The 24,297-nt window shown below is 39.2% G+C and overlaps 1 protein-coding gene across 28 annotated transcripts in view; it reads right to left on the bottom strand.

The window, feature by feature from the left end:
* PTPRD (protein tyrosine phosphatase receptor type D) overlaps positions 1-24,297 on the bottom strand; it is a 2,222,737-nt gene that overhangs the window by 1,164,233 nt on the left and 1,034,207 nt on the right. For all 28 annotated transcript variants that reach the window (XM_089678099.1, XM_089678100.1, XM_089678098.1 and 25 more), the window contains one exon: positions 17,124-17,162. The gene's annotated coding sequence lies outside the window, so the exon portion shown is untranslated. The remainder of the gene's footprint in view (positions 1-17,123; positions 17,163-24,297) is intronic.

Raw genomic sequence — 24,297 nt, 5'->3', positions numbered from 1 at the left:
ATGGGGCCCCCGGGCAATAGGGGATCATGGGGCTCCTGTGTCCTTGCCCACACTCAAAGCACACCGAAAAAAGCCTATAAAAGGTACCAGGGGCATTTCATGGGGCCCCCTACTGGCCCCGGGACTTGGGCAGTGCCCGAGTGCTTGAATGATCCGTCCGCCCCTGTACACAATGCAGGGTTAAGGAATATTATAAAAATAGAGCTTGCATGGAAATTCTTTTTATTGGAAAATTGAATACTGATGGCAACCCTTTCATTTATTGTTTGTAGTGCTAATAAAGGGGAGCCCTTTCAACCCCCAACACATTTTACTTTTTTATGTTACTATATACTAAATAAAATGAAATCAAATCTGGACACATTCTAATACTTATTTGAGTTAAAAGTGACCTTCAGACACAACTCCTGGAAGAGCTAACTGTAACCATTCCCCAAAAAAAAGTTGGGTATTGATGTATTCATCAACTATATAAGGTTAAAAGAGAATAATACATGTTTAAATGATCATGCATAAATTTAAAGGATGAAAAGTATAGAAAGTTTTTGTGATCTAGATGGATACATACCTGCAGTGAAAGCATAAAACTACTGCCTCTGCCACAATTAAGCCAATAAAGTGCAACTGATGTTTTGCAAGGTTTAGTAATGCCTGACAACCAACCAGTTATCAGATTGTAGGAGTCTGATCAACTTAAGAATTTGCATTGACTGCTATGAGTTATTGTACTTTGCATATTGCTCTGTTCCTGTGGCCCGGGTATGCAGACTTCTAATGCATTAGATGAAGATATTCTATTTAATGTATGATGTTGTTGTGACTAATTTAATCCTCTGTTTTATTGCTTTGAATTTTGACATTTCATAATTTGCATTGAATATTTTTTAAGATTTTGTTTATATGTCTATTTAAATAGAGTAGGGGATTTTCCTCTACTTCCTGTCCCTGTGACCTCCCCACAACACGGAACACAATGTGACAACACAACACGAAGGCATGCAAGGCAATAAACACATTGCTGAAAGTTCAAACCCTTCTTTAAAAAAATGTTTTATGTTCTGGATTGATAGATTTCTGATCATTTCCTTACCCAAAATGTACAAAATGAACACAGACAGCAATATAAATTGACAAAAGTTTAAATCCCTCCAATCAATACAAAAACTTTAAGCTCGAGTTGGGCTTCAATGACAATTTTCTCTAGCTAGCAGAATGTGATAAAATACAGTTATTGAACAAGCACATATACTGCATATAGTAGTGTGTAGCCTATCAAACAGGGGGTGTTTTTCCCAAAATCAGGTTGAAGCAGAGCTGAATAAACTAGTAATCTCAGTAAGAGAACTACAGCAATGATCTCATCTGAGAGTCTGAAAAACACTGCTAAAAAGTAATTTAATATTACTGTCCTAAGGTAACACACATAAACAACTAAACCTAAATGCATACATGATTTTAAACAATACGAGATAATATATGTTTAAATTGCATGAGGATGTTTTAAAAGTAACACATAACCATTTTAAATGCTTTAAAGAAAGCATGTGTGTTCATTAAAATTAACAGATAGAATAAATAGCAGCAGTGTAAATTGCCAGCATATACTTTTTCTCTTAAATTTTGCACTGCCAAGTGGGCAGAAGGGGTAAAGCCACTATTTGCATAAGTATAGACATACCCCTGCTGCCCACTTGACAACTGGTCTGGTTGACCCTGGGAGGCACTGGGGAACATGTGCTGATAGCTTTTCCGTATATACAGTAGAAGGTTTTAGAATTGTTTTGAGTATAATGTTGAACTGTACCACTTCCTCTGTTAATCACTAATTCCCTACAAAAACCCCTATGCCTCTATCTGGGGCTTCTTCAGGGAAAAAATATGTAGGCGGAAGGGAGCATGTCCTCCTTCCTCGTGCAATCCCCTGATGAGAAGCCGGAGTGCGTGCAGGCTTCCCTGACCCGCTGTGTGTACACCAAAATCTGTGCTGCAAGTTGTGCTGACCCATCTTCAAGACATCACTATATGGGACTGCATACTTCCTGGTCAAGTGCACCAGCACGGACACTTTGAGATACCTGTCTTGAGATCCACATCGTGAGACTGTTCTATTTACTTATGTGTTGAGTGATGGACTTATCCTACAGCCACTCGATTACAGAGTCAATCAGCTACCTGGATGTAGGCAGGACCTGTCAAGTGCCGATTATATGTCCTTTTTGAAGTTCTTATCATGGTGATGAGAACATAGGAGGACTTGAGCATATTATATATGGACACATGTAAATTCCTACAAGCACATTGATGCCTTATAGCACACCTCCATTTATCTTGTGGTTTGAGGAGGACTTGAGCAATTACGCATGGACACATGTGAATTCCTACCAGCATATTGATGCTTTATTGCATACCTCCATTTATCTTGTGGTTAGACACTTTTGCTGGCACATGGACATCATTTCATTAGCACTAATCCCAGCACGGCCCCTTGGGAGGATTCATCAGCACAGTGAAGGAGGACTGAGATAGGTGTGGGGGGGTGGCCTGTGTCACCCAGTTCCCTCCATTGTTTGGGGGGAGGAGGGGGTTCTTAGGTAGGAGAGAGGACTTCATTTCGGTTGGACGGTGAGGGAAGGGTGCTTGGGTGGGGTTCCTTTTGGGGGGGTTCTGGCATGGGAATTTGTGCTTGGGGGGGCCTTTTGGGTGGGGGGTGTTGTAAATGGGGAGGTTGGGGAGGGGATGGATGGGTTACATGCACTATACTTTTCCATTGTATACGTTCAATAAATAATTCTGGTTATTAGCCATTGAGGTGGTTCATCCTTTCTGCGTAGGGTTTTTTTTGTAGCTAATTCTTTTTGGATGCGCCTCCCCCTTTACACGTTGTGTGGGGGTTTAGCATGAGTAGATGTACCACTCCCTGGATGGGCTCTAGAGCCTTTGGGGGTTTTTTGTTAATCACTAATTCCCACTGAAACTATTACCATGCACTAAAAGGTAATTTTTAAAGGGAATTAAGAGGCTGTTGGTGCTGCTCTTAGAATGTATTGAAAGACAGAGCTACAGAAATAAACCCTGGAAGAGCAAGTTGTCAGATTTATGATAGATATTCTATTTTTACTCCTTTCTCTTCCCATCAACTTCTCATCATCAGTATGTGTAACCCCAAGATTGTAGATACCATAATGACACTTATAAGCCAAAGAAGCAAAAGGAACACCAATTTTTACAGCTATGAATATTTATAACTAAACTAGGTTAATGAACTATGGGGGGGGGGGGGTCCAGGAGATTTTGAGATGAGTTAGAAAACCCCTTATGATTAAGACCCAGATGTGACAAAACGCATCAAGGGAAGTGACGTCGGACACACAGGAAAGGGACCGGAAGTGGCGCGGCGGCCATTTTGAAAGTTGGCAAAACCACATGGCAAGTGGAGAGGAAGCTGCTCGGCAACCCTGAGTGATTTTTGGGCATGGGAATATGCAATTTCTTTATCTTAAATGTAAGCAGATTTAAAAAAATTATAATCTTATAAAAATGGTATTATACTATATATTCATACATCTGTTATATGAGCACCCTGGAGGCTTGGGAATGTCCATTTAAACCATGAGAATGGTCAGGAGGATATGTTGGATGACATCCTAAGAGGTATACTTCAGGAGTGGAGGAAAGGAGTGAAAGTATGCTGATTCCTACTATATGAATAAGGCGTTTTACTTTTTTGTTCTGGTAAGAGTAAATATGCTTTTTTCACTATAGAAGTATACACTGTTGTGGACACTTGTTTTTTCTGCTGTATTCACAAAGTGACGCACTATTATTCACGTTGCACAGTATTCACTTTTTTTGCACTATTTTGGATTTTTTTGGGGGAAGGTATGATATATCTTTTTGTGATTTATTTAAGGTAATACACTATGTAGTGTTTTCTTTCTTTTGAGGTATTTTCTGTCCTTTATGAGCCAGTGGAGGGGCTCAGCACCAAAGAATGTGACAAGCTGGATTTTGAACACTTATTTTGCTGAAGTGACTTTATTATTTATATATATATTTTTTTTTAAGTGACTACACCCAATTTATTTGAGAATAACTTTTTCATTTCATATTTTTTGGTCATTGGACTGTTTGTTGTTTGGAGTTTGGGATTTTAGTTTGGAGTTTAGCACCTGGGTTTATAGCACCTGGGTTGTGAAGTTTATAAACATATTAGTCTTTTTGATTTAATAAGAGTCGGAAAACTTGCCATAGTTTAGAAAATATAAAACCATCTCTCCTTTCTCTTGTTCAGTTGTCTGGTGACTAATAGTCCATTCTAGAAGAGAAGCTGTCTGAAATCATCGGATGACACAGGACATCAGAAGGGCATTATCATTTAGGACTTCTAAATACACTGTCTTCCTGTGTACCATTACATCTAATACAAAGTGACATTCACTTCAATACCACTGATATCTTTCTTTTTCTATCAAAAATGTCTGCTTCAGAGGAAAACTTAACAGTACATAAAGCAAAGAAATAATACATTTCCCCTCAAAAATGTTTTTTTTTAAATAATTATTTTTATTTTGCATGTCCCCTAATTCATTTCTAGCAGTATGTGTTTGCAGTAATACTCCATTCTATAATTAAAAATCTCTGCCCACAAAGTTAAACTGCAAACAGAAAGAAATTACCCATTAATTCAGTTAAGTATGCCTGCATTCACTAATAAAATAAATAAATGCAAGTTTAAAATGGACCTAAATGCGAGTGAAGATTTGCTATGTTATATGAAACATCTATAAATATTAGCTGTGTTCAAGAAGAACCTTGAAATAGCTATATACATTTGTTTCTTAAATACCTCCTGAAAAATAGTAGTGCACTCCCTGGCATGTGACTGTGTCTGAGCACTCCAGACCTTACAGTGTCATAGCTGTATATCTGCTCTGTGTGACTGCTAGTCTCAGAAGATTTGGAGAGGGATTTGCTGATGCCACTACTGTGCTGCTGTGCTGTTTTTCTTGCCTAATGGGAAGTTGAACCTAAGGATATGCATGGCATTCATTCCCCAGATCCTGCCCCAGTATTATCTGATCCCACTAGGCATCAGATCATCAGTCATCAGCCAGGGGCGGACTGACAACTCATGGGGCCCCCGGGCAATAGGGGATCATGGGGCCCCTGTGTCCTTGCCCAAACTCAAAAAAGCCTATGAAAAAGGTACCAGGGGCATCTCATGGGGCCCCCTGCTGACCCCGGGCCCTCGGGCAGTGCCCGAGTTTCCAAATGGTCAGTCCACCCCTATCATCAGCTGCTCCTCTACCAAGATGGCTGTCTCTGTGCGCCACAGTGCAGGAAAAGGCATTGTGAGCCTGCAATGGGAAAAAATTCAGCTCCAGGGAGCCTATAGGCAGTAGTGGTGACTAGTTATTTACCATCAGCTTGACTTTTTGTGATCAAAACCTTGACAGGTCCTCTTTAAATGCAAATGACAGAACAGAGAGTTAGATACTCATAAGATGTCAATGGACTGTGGGTGTTTTTGAAGAAGTATGAAACACATTTTTTAGTTTAACACATTGAGGATAATAAATTAAGCATTCCCCAGTCAGCTATTTGTTAAAATCTTACTCCAGTATTTGAAGTTTACAGCTTTCAATGCTGCTGACTTCGGTGCTTGAACTTCTGGTCCACACAGGAAAAAGTTAATAGTGGACAGTGCATTCTCCAGCTAGTCTGTTAAGCCAACCATGAGCAGAATTCACTCAGTTCAACAGGGACTGGCCAAATTTCAATTCTTGTATGGGCACCAACAGGGGCGGACTGACAACTCGCAATAGGGAATCATGGGGCCCCTGTGTCTTTGTCCAAACTCAAACCACACCCAAAAAGCCTATGAAAGGTACCAGGGGCATCTCATGTGGCCCCCTACTGACCCTGGGCCCTCGGGCAGTTTCCAAATGGTCAGTCCACCCCTGGGCACCAATAGTCAGCAGTACTAATAATGACCCAGATGAAGTCACGAGGTACGTGACGTAACGCGTAGGCACGCAGAGACGCAGTTTCCGGAGTCCCGAGTGACGTACTTCCGGTACGGGACGCCATTTTCCTAGAGCCTTACATGAGTGCAGTTTACCCATGCAGGGAGAAGAAAAACGCTGTACACAATGTGAGTGACTTTCTATTCTATAAATAAAATGCTGGTATTTTAACTACTACACTATGGAGGATTTCTTTTCTTGAACTCACCATTGTGAGAGTGAGGATTTACAGAGGATTGGAGTAGAGGTCTCCGTGAGGCGGAAAGGTGTGGAGGAGGACAAACAGAAGGATAACCTGAGAGGTACCATCCAGGAGTGCTGAGGATCCAAGTTGATCCTAAAGGCTTGTTGGCCCCTAGGGGTCGTAGGAAGGAGGTGAGGAGGCATTGCAGCCAAAGTGGAAGAGTGGATTTTTCACGAGTGACACCATGTTAACACATTGCATGTGTATTTAAGCATCACTTGGACTTCACTGTTTTATATTTGTTTTTTGAATATTGGACAATATATTTACTTTAGTGATTTGGCACGATCACATGTATTATTGATTAGGAGTGGCACTAACACAAATATTATGCTGAATGGTTATTACAACACTAATATGTTTTATGAGGTTTTTCACTCATGAGTTAAGTTACACTTGTTTAGAGCACTTATTTTTTAGACACTATGTGAGTTGTCACTAGGTTTATGTACCCAATTTATTTATTTTAGTTGTTTTTATATGTTATCAAGCGCTACACTATTATATTATTTATTAGTACTAATAATCGTGTTCTGTTGGCAGGAATGGCTCCCTGCCGGCAGAACACAATAGCGATGTGAGAGAGGGATAACAATCACTGTTGATGGGGGATTCAAGTGATTTTATTTCCTACCACCTGTGCATAATCTATAGCCTGCCTTAGTTTGGAGAAGGAAGGGAGGAGGTGGAGGGAGGAGCAGAGAAGTATTTTGCTATTCTAGGCTACGTGGCTGTGTGTCATGGCTGTGTGTTCCTATTGATACACACAGTGTAGAGAGACAACTCTAGTCACTGCATGCTAGGGTGGCTCCTTCGGATACTGCAAGAAAAAGGCCTCTGAAACAGAAAATTTGGAGCAGTGATGATGACACTGGCTTAAGAATAAAAAATAAAGAAGCTCCATACTCTGTAAATGATTAAAGTGGCTGCCTAAAGTGCTTAAAAAAACTGAGGGTTTAATATTACTTTAAGACCAAGCTCCTGCTGTAGTATAGGCTCTGCGGTCTGTCAAGGGTTTTTGGGAATACAAGTCTGAACATTCAGAATTACAGATCCTTTGGCAGATAAAAAATGGTTACCATTTATATATCTCACTTTGTGTGCTTAGCTTCCTGTCCATTTTTTAACTTTAAAAATGTTTTAACATTTTACTCAACAGGTGAAGATTTACTAAAACACTTGGAAGTTCTTCATTATTATGGTGCTACTCCCCGCAGGCCACTTAGCTATGCACTTACTTTGGACTTGATAAATATGTCAATCTCCACAAATGTAGTATGCCTTTTGATTAGTTGTGAACTCTTGAGACTTGTTCTGTAAATCTTCTTCTCAGCAGAGTCTCCAAAAGCTAAAAATTAAATACCACTGCAATTTCTGTACACTCTGCCTTGCAAATATGTTGGCTTTTGAAATGTCATAGGACAGATTTTCCATCCAGTGTTAGGCGTTTAGGATGACAACAAACTAGCGGCAGGTGTGTTTTGCTGTAGACAGCTGCTTTTCTGACATGGATAACTTATTTTCATATTAGTCATGCAACATTTGAACCCTTTTTTTGTAAGCAGAATTTAGTTGAATACATTATTTAAGAAATAGAAAAATCCCAGTAAAAAATAGAAAATATAATGAACAAAGTGAAAATGTAGGGTATGTAGCATTGAAAAAAATTACACTATATTAAAAGGGGTTTCCTATGTTATTTTAAAGTTTATTCTTCCTTTGACGGCCCAGTTCAACACTCCTATCACAAAAAAACACTTTAAAGTGGTTTTATAGGCTGAATGTTTTCTATCTTCATGCATTCTGCAAATGAAGGTAAAAAGCCTTCTGTGTGCTGCTCCCCCCACAGGCCCCCCTTAATACTTGCCTGAGCCCGATCTTGATCTAGCATGGTGGATGAGAACTTTGGATCTCTTGGTTCTCTCTATCCTCATTGGCTGAGACACAGCCATTGCCTCCCACTGCTGTCAATTGCAGCCAGTGAGGAGCGAGTGGGGCTGAGCTGTGGGGCTCAGAGTGGGGCTTGGGAGTAAGTCCAAGTGAGTGCACCCAGAGTAAACATCTTGCTCTGGAGGCACTCAGCAGGGGGGAGGAGCCAGGAGCACCAGTGTCACACCCGAGAATAGGAGGTTTGGGGCTGCTCTGTGCAAAAGCGTTGCACAGAGCAGGTAAGTATAACATGTGTGCTATTTTTTTTAAAACCAGAACCTTTAATATCACATTAAAATGTGGATCGATCTAAGGGTTAACTGTGTGCTGTTTTACTATGTGTGTGTGTTTCACTGTAAGCACACTGCTGTGTATGGCTCTGCTATGCAAAGCCATACAAAGTAGTGTACAGGAGCTGACAGGGGAGAGATCTGTACTGTTTACCTACAGACCTCTCCCCCATCGAAAATCCTAAGAGATCGCTGGGTGCTGGCCGGGAATCACTGGCTGGGATCCGGTGATTGACAGCCGAGGCAGCAAATGGTGGTGCAGGTGTTCCCTACCCGGAACTGCAAAATCACATATATATATATGTGATTTTGCGCACCCGTGACACCTTGTAGCAGTATTTTTGCTATAGGGCGGCGCATAAACGATTAAGCACAGTATTATTTTGGCTGCAGTGCAGTGTCAATGTGATGCTCTCACTCAATGGATACTCAAAAATAAAGGTGCACTTGAATTAAGCAAAAAAAAAAAAAATATATAAATGAATGAAAATGCAATATAATGTGCAGTAGCTTTCAACAACAAACATAAAAAAAACGTGTTTTATCTGTTTAAAAATAAATTCTTGATTCACTGCTATATGGTATAGCGTTTGTTGTATAGCCTTTCATTATGTTTATTTAAACAACATGCAATTAAGATAAATCTGATGAATAAACCCAATATATAAAAATGAATAGATATTTTGATCAAACCTTGAATTAGAAAAAAACAAAAAGCTTTATATATGTTTTGCTTCCAGATTAGAAAAAAAAATTGCACTCCTCAGACAACTGCTAAAAATGAATAAGGTATAAAGCTAACCCCTAATTCTAATTGTTGATAAGTAAGCATTGCTTGGTAAAAGGTAATCCAGAGGATATAATTCCACCTATACTGCCAATGTGCCTACTGTTTGATGTACTGCAAATACTTTTTGCTCTTCTAGTGATACAGCTTACACTGTATCGATGGTGTCAGTCCTATATTTTAACCACTTGAGGATTTACCCCCCTTCCTGACCAGGTCATTTTTTGCGTTACGGCACTGCTTTACTTTAACTGACAATTGCATGGTCATGCAACACTGCACCCAAATGAAATTTGCGTCCTTTTTTTCCCACAAATTGAGCTTTCTTTTGGTGGTGTTTGATCACCTGTGTATTTTTTATTTCTTGCGCTATAAAAAAAACTAACAATTTTGAGAAAAAAACTATATTTTTTGCTTTTTGCTATTAAACATGTCACGTAAAAAAATTTAAAAGATCAAATTTCATCATACATTTGCGCCAAAATGTATTCTGCTCCATGTCTTTGCTAAAAAAATCCTAATAGGTGTAAATTATTTGGTTTACATGAAAGTTATAGCATTTTAAAATGGTGTTATATATATTGGAATTTTTTTTTATTCGCTAGTAATGGCGGCGATCAGTGACTTATAGTGGGACTGCAGGACTGAAAGTTATAGCGTTTATAAATGGCGGTATAGATACTAGAATTTTTTTTTTACTAGTAATGGTGGTGATCAGCGACTTATAGCAGGACTGCAGGACTGCGGGACTGTGGCGGGCATACTGACACTGGGGGGAACTGACTTGGTGTCACTGACATCTCCAGTGACACTAATACAGTGATCAGTGCTAAAAAAAAGCACTGAAACTGTACTAATGACAGGGGTTAACATGAGGGGCGATCAAAGGGTTAACTGTGTGCTGGGAGTGTTTTACTGGGGGGGCAGTGTGTTGGTGCTTCACTGTGCACAGCCATCCAGAGCCGTGTGCCTGAGCCAACAAAGAGGAGGACTGTTAGTAAACAAAGCAGTCCTCTCCCCAGTTGGAAATCCTCAAAGATCGCCAGGTGCTGGTGGGGAATCGCCATCCAGGACTCGATGATTGACAGCCGAGGCAGTGAATGGTGGCGTGGGTGCCCCCTACCCGGAAATACAAAATCACGTATATATACTTGATTTTGCACGCCCCTGCCACCCTGTAGCAGTATATCTGCTATGGGGCGGTCGGGATGTGGTTAAAGTGCACTTCTGTTCAGCCTATGGATATTAATGTGTTTACATTTTTAACAAGCAGTAAAATCTTTTTAAAACTTTCCCTCACTGGCCTCTCTAGACTCATATACTTAAGTTGGGTTTCAGTTGTTTTTTAACAGATTAGAAACACTTGCTGTGTGTTTGAAGGCTGTATGACTACCAAGATTCTGCACTCCGTAGAAAATAGCTGAGACAGCACTGCCTCTGCCGAGAACTTTAAAGATGAATTTCTGAGCAATGCATATGGCTGCAAAGGTGAATGAAGACTTGTTTTAAAGTTCTTTTCTTATCTGTGCGGAATATGCAAATACTTTAGGTTTATTCTAAATGCATTATTCTGGTGTTATGAGAGAGTGCTTCTTGCGGTTCTGCAATATAAAACCTGTAGTTCCAAAATTAGTCTCCTCTCTCCTGTATGAGGTTGGTTTGCTACACCTAGGGTCGATTTACTAAAGGCAAATAGACTGTTTAGTTTGCAAGGGAATTTGCATTTTGCAAAGGAATTTGCCTCAGAGTTTAGTGAATAAGGTGAAGCATCATCCAATCATGTTCAGGCAAAATTCACTACATTTCCATTTCTGGGGTAAATTTACACGAAAAGTCTAACTTTCCTTGTAAAGTGAACAGCATATTTGCCTTTAGTAAATCAACCCCTGTAAGTTAATGTTTGCACAAATCTCATGCCCACGGTAGAACATACCTTTGTGATATATTTTATACTTCATTAGGTGGTAGAAAAAAAGTGTTTGTAATATTCCTTTATGAAATGGCAAGCAGTGTAAAGCACAAGTAAAGCTCTCTGCAAGCAGTTACAGGAGGTCAGGTTATTCCTGCTTTCCAATACTCATCATAGCAGCAAGGGATCTTGTCTGCAGCTGTTTCTTGTATTCCTGGGTTATGATTGAAGTTGGTTTGCTGAGCCCGAAATGCTAGCTCCAAGCAAGAACCTCTTCCAGTTTCAATATGAAAAGCCTGGAGTGGTGTTTTAGCTGTCCTGAATTGTCTTCATGACATTCAAAAGTCAAGGAAACAATGATTTAATTGTCTGCTATCAGTTGCAGTCTTTCATGGAAAGGACTGCAGAAAGATTTTTGGAGATTGAAAGGCGATTGACAGAACTCCAAGTTTACAAAAAAAATACTGTTTTTAAAGAAATGTTGCTTGTGTTCCTTACACCAAACATTAACATATGAGGAGTCAGTGTAGGTTTACTTATTTTTTAGGTTTCACATTTTATCATATACTGTAGCTGTAGGCAGTAAATGTTTTTATTTTTTAATTTGTGTGCTATTGCACTCTTTGTACTATGATAAAAAATAAACCAAGGCTTTATTTTAGAATGTGCTATTATTTCTATTACATGGCGCTTCTATAGCACATTTAATAATTTAAACCTGACTGGTTAGCGTTCTTATGAAATATTGTTTGGTGGCAAATACCTGATTACAGAGTGAAACCAAATTAAAATGAAATGTTTGAACTGTTAGGTAAACGTAAAAAGTGAGTGAAGGGCAGTAGACCATATGTTTAATCTAAATTTGCAAGGAGCTTTAATACAAACATGTAAGTTATACTGTGCAGCTTACGTGTCACTCCTGTATGCCTAAGTCAGAATTCGCAAACATGTTGAATATTCTGCTTTGAATTGACTATATGGAAGATAGAACTGTTCTTTACATTATTTTTTTAAACTGCCTAAGGCACTACTGCAGGCCAATACAGAGTTAAAAAGGGGGCCTTGCCTTGCAAGTATATATTTTTTTTTTTATCAAACATCTATTTGTCATTAGTTTTAATAGACAATTAGTGGTTAATAAATACAAAGGCGTACAGCAAATTCAATTACATTTTTCTTCTGGTACATACTGTATGTGCTCATTTCATTCTAAAGGTTAGTTTCAGCTTTTTAATGGTTGTGCTCACAACTATTTCTCACAGTGAAAGTCATTAGGGTTGATCTACAAAAGGAGTCCACTTAGCTTAGTAAATCTGTACATTATTAATTATTCAATCATATTCAAAATAAATCTGTACATTATTAATTATTCAATCATATTCAAAATAAATTTCCATAAAAATACTGCCCATGACTAAGTATTCAAAGTGAATACACAGATACACAAAAAATTGTACTCCTGTAATTGACCTCTTGCGGGTTTACTGATGACCTGCACAGAGCGAGTGTGCGTGATGTCATCACACAGAAAAGGGTGACATCATGACGCAACGTGCATGCATGGGAAGTACACAGTGGCCATTTTGTGGGCCCATTTCGTGAGCATGCCAAACAAAAACAAACAAACACAAGTAGACCTCTGAGGCAGCTGGGAAACCAGTCAGGATGGCTCATTTACTCTCCATGACCTCTAATTGTGGTGATGACTTCTTGATGCCAGCAACAGTTTAATAAATATATTCAACTTACCTACAGCATTGCTCACTGCTCTATACAAATCCTCATTACTTCTGAAGGACTTTGGGTAATATACAAGGACATGTCTTTCTTCTGTGCAATTTTCATTTGACTTTACTCTTGTTTCATGAGATCCCTAGCATGGATTAAGAACTTCTGCTGATTGATGGTGTGTTGGTGTGCAAGGGAGGTCCAAGATATACAGCCTATTTATCCTCCACTGGAAGGCACACTTGTCACAGACGCTAGAGGGAGGTGTGGGACTTGCATTCACATCTGCTATTTATATCCCCTTCTGGATCACACCAAACACAGAGATTTATTGGGGACTCTGCTCTATTCTATCTCCATAAGGATATTATGCATTTACATTTCTAGTGTATGAGGGAGGTTTTTATGAAAGTGAGTGCATTGCAGGACATGACATCCTCCTCTGGACTACACATGGTTTTTTCACACATGAAGAATCCTTCCAGTATGACGTTGTCTTGAAATGGCTGTCCATGGAGAAATGCTTAACTACATATGGTCCATTTGATAACAGCAGACTTTGAGTCTATACTCCCCGAATATGGGAGTATTTGAGGTTCAGTAGAGGTTCATGGAGATGTTTTTAATATTCTGTCTATGTCTATTGTTGTACAATAAAATAGGTTGTTCACAAATTTTGGCCACTGGCGTATGTTTTATATATGGTTTCAGTATAAAAACCCACTGATTCTGGTTGAGTCCATAACTAACCTTTATTGTGGTTGGTTTGGATTTACTGACTACTGATCCCTAAGAGGCTGATATCATATTTCTGAGACTCTATCATTAAAACAGTTATGGAGGCCATCAGGGCATTTACAAATCTTTGTTCCCTGGCTGCTATGCTGATGCTTCATGAGCCACTTATCCAGGATGAACTTAGAGATACACAATTCTGACAGTTTTCTGACAATTATCTATAGTGTGTTCTTAAACCTTTCAAAAAGGACAAGCAATAGCAATACTAAAAGCTTCCTCATGACAGAACCCCTTTTAACCACTTGAGTCTTGGATGCCCTTATAAAATGGAAGCCTGTCTCAGTGTTTTCTGCCCCGCCCCCTGGTCGATTTTAGCACAGAAACCCTTGAACTTCCAATCTTGCTACACAGTGCAGATAGTCATTAACACAATGCTTCCACACAGTGTTTACATTTAAAGGGATGTTACATCATGAGCAACTTCACATAGCTTACTCTGAGCATGGATGCCACGACATAGCAGCAAGCAAAAGATCATAGTTAGAAGTGATCTGCTGTTAAACAGCTTCACAGAGGGTCTGTATCTAGTCTTCAATAATAAATGGATACATGCTTGTTCTAGGTCAGTTATTTATAACTTATTGAAGCTGAAGAAAAACAAGTGACAGGTATTCAAGGAAAGAGGTCAGCATTGACAGTCCCTGTGTTTCTCTCACTACAGATTTCCTTTACAGCTTATGTTCATAGGGTAAATTGTGACTGAGTTGATATTTTTATAATTAGTAAAGTGATCAAGAGCTATACTTTGAGATAAAAAAAAGAATTTGAAAAGCATAAAGGATAGCTGAACTTTTAAAATGCAGCAGCTTTTTGAAATATCTAGGGATACCAAGCAACTCAACAACCTTTACCTTTTTTATTTCCTGTGCACTGGGAATTGCCATTACAAGCTCAGAAAAACATTGCAATGCTGCAATGCACTGCAAATATTTCATTGCAACTTTAGACAAGGACTGAAAACAAGAAAAAAATATTCTACATAATTTTGTACAATTCAATGCCTTTATTTCGAAGAGCCAGCAATAGTGGCTGCTGTACTGCACTCACGTATTCTCAAACTGCTATAAAAGGTAGCCTTTGCATAAGTTTACTTACCTTTGTGGGACTGCGGAAGCCTCCCCCCCCCCCCATGCTCTTTGTTTTTAGCTTCTCTACAGTTTTAATTAATAAAATTATAATTTGTAATTTAGGTGTACTTTCCCTTTAGGAAGTTGGTGGAATTTGCCCGAGGTAAATTCCTGCCAATAGGGATACTTGGAAAGTTCTGAAATTGCCAGGAGTCCATATAAGAGTTGTACGGATTGGGATTTGTTCACATCGGGCCTCTTACCTTAAAAAAGCTCCCTCCCGCCCACCCATCGCAGGTACTTATGTGGTTATCTTCCCCTCTGGATTCCGGGGGGGGGGGGCATTGTTATTTCATTAAAATTTTCTGCTTGAGTTCTGATAACTGAGCTAATGGTTATGCTATCAGATGTATTAATTTTTATTGCAATAAAAGTAATTTATTAATGTATTTATTTAAATGAATTTTGGTAAACCGATAAAATATAATTTTTCAAAGCCAAAATTTGTGTTCTGGTCTTTAAGTATTTATTTATATTTTTATGGTATTGGTTAGGGTGGATTGCAGCCTGCCGTCCCATGTCTTTAGACCAGGATTCAAAACAAGTAAGACATGAGCAATTCATTTTAATATGCATTCTGCTTCCCACAATTGCATGCGTGGAATTAAAGTTGATAGGAGGGTGGGTATGGCTTAGGTAAACATATGAAAGGGTTTTCTTCACTATTAAAAACTCGTGGCACTGAACACTGAATCAAGAGGTACAGCATTTGTAGGAGATCTCTTCCTTGTTCCCATTCCTTGCCGGCAGTTAGAGTAAAGGCAAACCAGTGTTTAAATTTCCCTTTTAAGTGAAAAAAAAAGACTTAACTAAATGTTTACATGTGCAAAGTTTCTACATTTCACTAGTTATATTAAATGTATTATACATACTAGTTGTAGTAATATATTTTTAAAATATATTCTTCAGATTGTAATTTAAAATATAAAAAAAGTAATTTCAACATATATTTTTACATATATTTGTAAATGCATTCCAAAAATTTAGATTTGTATTTTTAAAGACATACAGTATATTTGAAATGTATGTTTTTAAAATATTTTTCATAAATTTTGTAATAAAAATGCATTTCAACATACAGTATTTATATATATATATATATATATATATATATATATATATATATATATATATATATATTTAAATGTATTTTTAAATGTATTGCATATGCACAAAATTGTAGCATTTCAAATATATGTGAATATATTTGGGAAGAATATTTTTAAAATATATTTCAAATACATTTTTCTTCCATGTGGGTGATAGTGTGCACAGATCATTTCTCATTTGAAGGCAAAAGAGATGCCAGAACTTGCCTACAATAGTTGCACTGCTTCATATATCTCAATTTTGGCCAACTCCTTCATGTAGCAAAGACTACTTAAAATGAATCACAAAACTTCAACAGCATGTTATCATCCATTCTTTTAGGAATTCCCCTAACTGTATCTTCCATTAACTATCAATATTAATTCTTTAAAAATACCAAATAGTATTATTGATATATACTTTCTGGAAAGACAAGGATTGAATAAAAACTATACATATGTTTTATATTGTATTATGGCCCTAAACAAATGTATTATGTTTTTATCCTTAAAACCTGAAATACTTACAGTATTTGTGAATTGTATTACATGACAAAAGCACCCCTTTCAGATAGGTTTGTTTGGTTCTGGACCTCTCTGCAGACTATGCTGCTGTTAGGCAGTACCACCAGGTTCATAATCTGCCCTATACTTTGCCCTCCCCTCTTGTAAGCATACCTGGATAAAGCAATAGAATCCTGATTATCTCAGAGTTCTGACCCTCCATCATTTATTCTGTGCTATATATATATAGGAACATGTGCTAATTCCGTGCAGGTAAAACTGAATTAAATGGTGTGTTTTTCAATGTACTTTGAGTTCAACCTTAAACCTATAACTTTATGTTTGGATAAAATTTTTTGCATAAATGCCATGAGTATGCAAATACTAACAACACACCAATATTCCTCTAAATCAAATGAAATAGTTGCATTTAAATAGTAAATATACCTCAGAAAAAGATTCATTTGGCCCATTGTTATAACATTACGGTGTCTTCCAGTTGTTGCAGTGTAATGAGTAATCTTTAATTTTGATTACTCTTTTTTTTTTTCATGACAGTTTTAATGTGAATACAATAAATTGTAGCTGTAGCCTTTATAAACAGATGCAAGAGTATAGTAATTAAAGAGTGTCTTGTTGATGTTTTATTCATAACACTATAATGTAAGGTTAAACAAGACTGACTAATCTTACCTGGAATTGTAGTTTTAAAGTGCAGTAAAACCCTGAGACCTGTAAATAAAACAAATCATATTAAATCAGCAGGAAATTAAACAGACACACTACACAAACAAGCCACATGACAGATCAATACTTAAAGTAATTAATAACAATGTACAATGTGGTGAATCAATGAGAGCAAACCAATTCAAATGAACAATTTGTTTAGGATAAATGTATCATAAAACATGAAGGTTGTGAGTCCAGTAACTACAAATATTCTTGAAACTGCTTGTTTTAGGGCAACATTTAATGTTCTTATTATGTTGTTCTTTCTCTGTAACATTATCATCATCTTGAATTTACCTGGGAAAGATCAGATGTACTTCCTGTTGGCTATCCTAGTTCTCACTGCCCTAAATTGATACATGCAGAGTAAGATTACTTTTCAGTCCTGCACCTCTGTGTCCCTGGAATTCAAAGTAATCTGAAGTACTCTTTCATAGAGAAACATTTCAAGTTCATTGGTTAAGAAAAAAAATGTGTAGATAACTACTACCTGCTGACATCATAGTCTTATGGGCTAATACAGTCTGTAAAGAATGCTGCTAATCTTTCATATGGCACACATTTTTACACTTTTCAGCTTAACTCCTGCCATCCGTAAACCTGTTCTCTTTTGTTTCACAGGAACCACTGAATACTCACTCCCCCTGAATATCTCAGGTAACTTTCCTCCGCTGTATTCTGATTACTTAAAAGCATTAGATCAACACATCTGCTTTCACATAAAGATACCCTATTGCCAGATCATTTATTTAACCACTTGACCTCCAGAGGATTTACCCCCCTTAATGACCAGGCCTCTTTTTGCTACTAGACGCTGCACTAATTCAACTGATAATTGCGCGGTCATGCAATGCTGCACAGAAACAAAATTTACGTCCTTTTTTTCACACAAATAGAGCTTTCTTTCGGTGGTATTTGATCACCTGTGCGCTTTTTTTTTTCACGCTATAAACAAAAAAAGGCCAAAAATTTTGAAGAAAATCAATATTTTTTACTTTCAGCTATAAAAAATATATAGTAAACTCAAAGTTGGTTATAAATTTAGGCCAAAATGTATTCTGCTCCATGTTTTTGGTAAAAAAAATCCCAATAAGTGTATATTGATTGCTTTGTGTGAAAGTTATAGCGTCTACAAACTATGGTATAGATACTGCAATTTACGCCATTGTTTTGCTATACAGCGCTGCGCTAGTTTAACGGACAATTGCGCAGTCATGCAATACGGTACATAAATGAAATTTACATCCTTTTTTCCCACAAATTGAGCTTTCTTTCGGTGGTATTTGATCGCCTGTGCGGTTTTTATTTTTTGCGCTATGGAAAAAAAGGCTGACAATTTTGAGGAAAAAAACAATATTTTGGACTTTTTGCTATAAAACATGTCCAGTAAAGAAAAATGTAAAAATCAAATTTAGTCATAAATTTCTGCCAAAATGCATTCTGCGACATGTCTTTGCTAAAAAAAAACCCAATACGTGTAAATTAATTGGTTTACGTGAAAGTTATAGTGTTTACAAATGGCGGGAAAGATACTGGGATTTTTAGTTTTTTTTTTATACTAATAATGGCGGCGATCAGCGACTTATGGCGGCGATCAGTGACTTATGGCGGCGATCAGCGACTTATGGCGGGACTGTGGCGGACATTCTGACATTGGGGGGTACTGACTTGGGGTCACTGACACCCCCAATGACACCAATACAGTGATCAGTGCAAAAAAAAAAAACACTGATACTGTACTAATGGCACTGGGGAGGAAGGGGTTACGTTTATTATTCAGGGAAAGGGTTAACTGTGTGAGGGGAGTGTTTTACTAGGGGGCGGGGGGTGTACTGCAGGGAACACCGCTGATCAGGAGACAGAAACTCTTCTGTCCTGATCAGCATGTCCTGGAGCTGTCAGGGAACTGACAGAAAGCACAGCTACTGCAGCTGTGCTCTCTGTCAGCGATTGCCGCCAATCACCGGGACATTGCTGGTAACGACCGGCTGTGACCCGGCAACTGACATCCGCAGCTGTGATCTGTGGGACAGGTAGGGCGTTGGCGCGCCTCACGTGCGCCCCCTACTTGTTTTCAAAACACATGTTTTAAAACGTGCTTTTGCCCAGCCGTGCCACCCTGCCGTCGTAATTCTACAGTGGCTGGGTGGCATGTGGTTAAACTACAATCTTCCCATCAGATTATGTGCATTTGACATATTTTAGGAATGTTATTTACCTGTAAAAGCCTCCATAGTATAGGCACCCTAAAGCTCTGAAATTACTGCTAGGTGCCACCAACTTGGATGTGAAGACAGCAGCCCCAGCAGACTCAGAGTTCTCACTCATGTGACGATCTATAGTATTCTCCCTCCTTCCTCCCCCAGTTGCTACATAAAATATTATGAAGGGGCCAGCAAATGGTGTATTTATGATTTGTTCTGCCCTAGGCAACACAAAATTGGCCACCTCCCATCCCTGCAGAGAAAGCCTGACACCAACCAACACCATGCCCCCTCCCCCCACCCGAGAAAGCCTTCCACTGCCACCACCCTCCATACACCGGCCACACCACCCCCCCAGCGACAGAGAGAAAGACACTCACCTTCACAGTTCCGGACATCCCCTGGAATGAGAGTCAGGCTCTGCATACACTGTCAAGCAGCCCACAGCCTCTCTCCAATCCCACCTGGTCCCCACACCGTGTGTGTCCCTTCTTCTGTCTCTTCTTCTGGGGAGCAGTGCTACCCCCCTGAAAAATGCTGCCCTAGGCAAATGCCTTGTTTGCTTTGTGGTAAATATACCCTTGGGGCCAGCACAGAAAATATTTAAACATTTACAGAGGAGAGGACTATCACATGCAAAGAGAGAAGGGCTGTGCTGGGGAATTGACTAGAGTTGTCAAATTTTCTAACAAATGCAAAGACACATTGTAATTCTATAAACATTGTTTAATAAATAAAAGCATTAGAAAGTATTTAAAAAAATAATTATCTGTGCATTTTCCTGTCATTTTGTTGGTGACAAGGTTTTTTTAATTGTCTGAAGCTTATTATCTGTATTTCATGACATAGGTTTCTATGCTGGTCACATCTTTTTTTTTCTAAACGGGGGAGTGGAGTTTTAAAACAAGGGCATACACTTCACTGCTTTACAAGCTTGTCCAATATCATCTATAGAGGAGATCAAACATGCATTATGAATTTTAAAATGCTTCATATGTATGTATTGTTGGAGTTTCCCCAGTTAAAGTCTCAACCACAAAGTTCAACAGCTACATATTTATGTACATTTTTTAATGAGCACAGATTTACTGTAAGTCAGCACCTCAATATTTACAGTATAACCCCTGATATAAACTAATACATGTACCAAATTATGCTGATTAGATCATTTTGTTCCGTTTTGCTAATAATCCACCTACGAATAAGCCACTCCTGAAAAATAAGTCTACAGATATTAACTTGGAAATCTAATAGGCAAGATGAAAAATGTAGTGGGAAAATTATAAAATACCAATATTAATTTCTGTATACAGAGGTTCTAAAATATTTGTTACAGTCACATCTGAAAGGCCACACATTCATTGCCTTATTCTACTGAATTTCCAAACAGCTTGTAATATCTTGTTCATTGCTAGTGAATAGAGATGAGCGAATCGAAGTATCCGAAGTGGAATTCGAGTCGAATATCGGAAAAATTTCGATTCGTGCCGAATCCGAAAAATAGCCTAATTCGGACGCGCGAATCGAAATTTTTCAGAAAATGGCGGCTGACATGTGCGGCGACGGAGCGGGGATGTCTGGGAAGGCGCGCAGACAAGGCGCGCTGACCCATAATGCATTCCTCAACTACATGTGATCGCATCAGCCTATCAGCAGCCAGCCAGCCAGCACTGTGTAATGGTCGAGCTATAAATAGCGGCCATTTTGGAATTCTTCATTTGCCTGCAGTTATTGAACAGAGGCAGACCGCTCTGTACTAGGGACAGGGACAGAGTTAGGGCCACAGAAACGATAATTGGGGACAGAGAAAAGTTACTTAGGGACAGAGAACCATTACTCAGGGACACAGACTTGTTAATGAGGGCCACAGAATCGTTATTTAGGGACAAAGAAACGCTAGTTAGGGCCACAGAATTCATAATCAGGGACAGACAGAATTGTTACTCAGTGCCAGAGAATTGTTACTTAGGGCCACAGAAACGTTATTAGGGCCACAGAATTGTTACTCAGGGACAGACAGAATTGTTACTGAGTGCCAGAGAATTGTTACTCAGGGACAGACAGAATTGTTACTGAGTGCCAGAGAATTGTTACTTAGGGCCACAGAAACTTTAATTAGGGCCACAGAATTTTTACTCAGGGACAGACAGAATTGTTACTCAGTGCCAGAGAATTGTTACTCAGGGACAGACAGAATTGTTACTGAGTGCCAGAGAATTGTTACTTAGGGCCACAGAAACTTTACTTAGGGCCACAGAATTTTTACTCAGGGACAGACAGAATTGTTACTGAGTGCCAGAGAATTGTTACTCAGGGACAGACAGAATTGTTACTGAGTGCCAGAGAATTGTTACTTAGGGCCACAGAAACTTTACTTAGGGCCACAGAATTGTTACTCGCACAGACACAGAATTGTTACTCGCACAGACACAGAATTGTTACTGAAGGCCACAGAACTGTTACTTAGGGCCACAGAATTGTTACTCGCACAGACACAGAATTGTTACTCGCACAGACACAGAACTGTTACTGAGGGCCACAGAACTGTTACTTAGGGCCACAGAATTGTTACTCGCACAGACACAGAATTGTTACTCAGGGCCACAGAACTGTTACTTAGGGACAAAGAAACGCTAGTTAGGGCCACAGAATTCATACTCAGGGACAGACAGAATTGTTACGGAGTGCCAGAGAATTGTTACTCTGGGCCACAGAAACTTTACTTAGGGCCACAGAATTTTTACTCAGGGACAGACAGAATTGTTACTGAGTGCCAGAGAATTGTTACTCAGGGACAGACAGAATTGTTACGGAGTGCCAGAGAATTGTTACTCAGGGCCACAGAAACTTTACTTAGGGCCACAGAATTTTTACTCAGGGACAGACAGAATTGTTACTGAGTGCCAGAGAATTGTTACTCAGGGACAGACAGAATTGTTACTGAGTGCCAGAGAATTGTTACTTAGGGCCACAGAAACTTTACTTAGGGCCACAGAATTGTTACTCGCACAGACACAGAATTGTTACTCGCACAGACACAGAATTGTTACTGAAGGCCACAGAACTGTTACTTAGGGCCACAGAATTGTTACTCGCACAGACACAGAATTGTTACTCGCACAGACACAGAACTGTTACTGAGGGCCACAGAACTGTTACTTAGGGCCACAGAATTGTTACTCGCACAGACACAGAATTGTTACTCAGGGCCACAGAACTGTTACTTAGGGACAAAGAAACGCTAGTTAGGGCCACAGAATTCATACTCAGGGACAGACAGAATTGTTACGGAGTGCTAGAGAATTGTTACTCTGGGCCACAGAAACTTTACTTAGGGCCACAGAATTTTTACTCAGGGACAGACAGAATTGTTACTGAGTGCCAGAGAATTGTTACTCAGGGACAGACAGAATTGTTACGGAGTGCCAGAGAATTGTTACTCAGGGCCACAGAAACTTTACTTAGGGCCACAGAATTTTTACTCAGGGACAGACAGAATTGTTACTGAGTGCCAGAGAATTGTTACTCAGGGACAGACAGAATTGTTACGGAGTGCCAGAGAATTGTTACTTAGGGCCACAGAAACTTTACTTAGGGCCACAGAATTGTTACTCGCACAGACACAGAATTGTTACTCGCACAGACACAGAACTGTTACTGAGGGCCACAGAAACTTTACTTAGGGACAAAGAAACGCTAGTTAGGGCCACGGAATTCATACTCAGGGACAGACAGAATTGTTACGGAGTGCCAGAGAATTGTTACTCAGGGCCACAGAAACTTTACTTAGGGCTACAGAATTTTTACTCAGGGACAGACAGAATTGTTACTGAGTGCCAGAGAATTGTTACTCAGGGACAGACAGAATTGTTACGGAGTGCCAGAGAATTGTTACTCAGGGACAGACAGAATTGTTACTGAGTGCCAGAGAATTGTTACTTAGGGCCACAGAAACTTTAATTAGGGCCACAGAATTTTTACTCAGGGACAGACAGAATTGTTACTGAGTGCCAGAGAATTGTTACTCAGGGACAGACAGAATTGTTACGGAGTGCCAGAGAATTGTTACTCAGGGACAGACAGAATTGTTACTGAGTGCCAGAGAATTGTTACTTAGGGCCACAGAAACTTTAATTAGGGCCACAGAATTTTTACTCAGGGACAGACAGAATTGTTACTGAGTGCCAGAGAATTGTTACTCAGGGACAGACAGAATTGTTACGGAGTGCCAGAGAATTGTTACTCAGGGCCACAGAAACTTTACTTAGGGCCACAGAATTTTTACTCAGGGACAGACAGAATTGTTACTGAGTGCCAGAGAATTGTTACTCAGGGACAGACAGAATTGTTACGGAGTGCCAGAGAATTGTTACTCAGGGACAGACAGAATTGTTACTGAGTGCCAGAGAATTGTTACTTAGGGCCACAGAAACTTTAATTAGGGCCACAGAATTTTTACTCAGGGACAGACAGAATTGTTACTGAGTGCCAGAGAATTGTTACTCAGGGACAGACAGAATTGTTACGGAGTGCCAGAGAATTGATACTCAGGGACAGACAGAATTGTTACTGAGTGCCAGAGAATTGTTACTTAGGGCCACAGAAACTTTAATTAGGGCCACAGAATTTTTACTCAGGGACAGACAGAATTGTTACTGAGTGCCAGAGAATTGTTACTCAGGGACAGACAGAATTGTTACGGAGTGCCAGAGAATTGTTACTCACGGCCACAGAAACTTTACTTAGGGCCAGAGAATTTTTACTCAGGGACAGACAGAATTGTTACTGAGTGCCAGAGAATTGTTACTCAGGGACAGACAGAATTGTTACTGAGTGCCAGATAATTGTTACTCAGGGCCCCAGAAACTTTACTTAGGGCCAGAGAATTTTTACTCAGGGACAGACAGAATTGTTACTGAGTGCCAGAGAATTGT

Source organism: Staurois parvus, unplaced genomic scaffold (genome assembly GCF_062004578.1).
Source record: "Staurois parvus isolate SC_StPar_1 unplaced genomic scaffold, SC_StPar_1.0 ptg000198l, whole genome shotgun sequence".
Taxonomy (NCBI): domain Eukaryota; kingdom Metazoa; phylum Chordata; class Amphibia; order Anura; family Ranidae; genus Staurois; species Staurois parvus.
The sequence above is the reverse complement of the archived record's forward strand: the minus strand, read 5'-3'. Positions and strand labels throughout refer to the sequence as shown.